Below are 2,311 nucleotides of genomic sequence, written 5' to 3'. Positions count from 1 at the left end.
AGAGAGAGGGGCCCACCCCCTTTCTTGCATTGGCATTGAAGGAGAGAGAGAGGGGCTACGCCCCCTCTCTTGTGCATGAAAAAACCCTAAGGGGTGCTAAGTATTGGCACCCCATTTATCTGCCCTCTATTGCAAGGGGCGCCCATTCAGTCTGCTTTATTTGACTGGGGTGCCCCATATGCTTGCCAAAAGAAGTTGATGTCCTATCAATTAAGTCTAATTTTAATAAAAAATAATTAGATGAAAAATATAGGAATCCTTATGAGATAAGGACTAGCCTTTTTAAGTTAATTGATTCTTGATTTAGATCAAGAGAGACAGTCTCTTAGGGTTTGTGAATAATAGAATTTTGACAAATCAAAACTTTCCTCTCTCCATCTCCATGCCACACCCTCTCTCCCTCTTCTCTTTCCCACACCCAAGGGTTGGGTGTTCTTATTTCATATGCCAAGAAGAAGAAGAGTCCTCTTCTACAGTAAGAAACGAGGAGAAGGAGGCTACAGTTTTAAGATTGAAGTTGCAGTCCAGATCATTTGCTAATCAAGGTTCAAAGAGGCATAGATCTTTCTTAGAGAAGAAGGATCTAACATGAGAAGAAGGATTCAAGGTTGATTCGGATGGATACTTATAGACGTCGGACATGTGTGTGGCTCAAGGACCTTCGATCTGAGATCATCGGTAGTGGTGAATTTCATCTGCACAAAGATATTGAGATTTGATCTCATCCATATTTTAATTTTCAGATTATATGTATATCTTTACTCCTGAGCTTGGATAATGTATGTGGGGTTAATGGGTTTAATCCAATTCATTTTCTGCTGCTCTTGAAAAAATTTTTGAAATCTATGCATGCATCCTACCCGATTTTCTAATAGTATCTACACACTCTTTGGTTAAGAGAATAACCAATGCACATGATACACAACGACCTATACTTGATATAGCTATTATCCTAATAATAGTATATCATTTGTTCGTGAACTAGGATTTAAGGACTAAACGATATATCCTCTTATGTCGATTCAAATAATCTTAAGAACTTCATCACAAAATAGGAGTTCAAATAAGATATATACAGAGTGATAAAAAAACTAAATCATATTTATTAATTCAATAATTCATATATAATTACAATGATAAGCTCAACCGTCAATAGGCTGATGATTGACTTTGGGACACAATTCTTAATAGTACATTAATTCTCTATACCCTACTAATGGAGGTTATGTATTGGCACTCTGATTATTATTGAACTCATTATTTCTATTCTGGCCCTAACATAGAGTATAGGTGTGGTCATAGTATAAGACTATTGAGTTATATATGATTTGCTTCAAATTGGATTCATGATTCTGTATGTACATGAATATTTGAAAGTATTTGATTGACATAAATTAGTATGGAATATATTCTTATGTTTATTTATAATATTTCTATTTAAATATTATATCTTATAATACTATCTAAAATATCTAATTAGGATATTCATTTCTTACCAAGCTATTGAGCTTATTATCGCTCCTCTCTTTTTATATTCAGATACTTAATCACGAATGTGGGTATTGATGGGACTGAGATTAAAGATGAGATTGGACAATATTAATATTGTTGGATTTAGATCTATAGTTATTATTTAAAATTTTTAGTGAAGATTTATTTGATGTAAGACTTTTAAATTTGATTACCCATTGGATTGGTTAGTTAATAGAATTTTGATTTTTAGTAATTTAAATTATTTTCTACTATGATGCATTTGATATCATATTGAGATGTCTTGTATGCTTGTCGGGAGTGTGTGCCACGAGTATGCAGTGATTATCATGACTTCTAACTCGTAATCTCTAGTCGAAGGTGTGACACATAGTCAAACATATTCTTACACATAATTATCATTATTTTGTCATCATTTATAAACAAAGCATGAATTAAACATTAAATTGAAGTTCAGACTGGGTATAATATATTCATCAAATAGAATGAAATGTAAAAATTACTAGTCAAACCATGTAGTGGTTATTAGTTGGACTAGGTCTACCGCTCACCTAACGGACCCATCCAACCGGGAAGCAACATGCACAATGATGGATGAAGAGGAAAAATGCATGAAACCTGCACGTTCGTGTGTGTTGCTTCACAATTGGACTAATCCATCACCTCGGTTTGACTAAAAATTACACCAATATAAGGGGTGGACCTCAATTACCTTATAGGAAAATCTCAACTCAATCACATTCACTAATTACGAGACATCCTAGTTTTCATCAATCAACACATGGTGCATAATTTATATAAAATTAACATATCAACAATG

This window comes from Elaeis guineensis, chromosome 6, assembly GCF_000442705.2.
Source record: "Elaeis guineensis isolate ETL-2024a chromosome 6, EG11, whole genome shotgun sequence".
Classification (NCBI taxonomy): Eukaryota; Viridiplantae; Streptophyta; class Magnoliopsida; order Arecales; family Arecaceae; genus Elaeis; species Elaeis guineensis.
Note: the sequence above shows the minus strand (reverse complement) of the source record.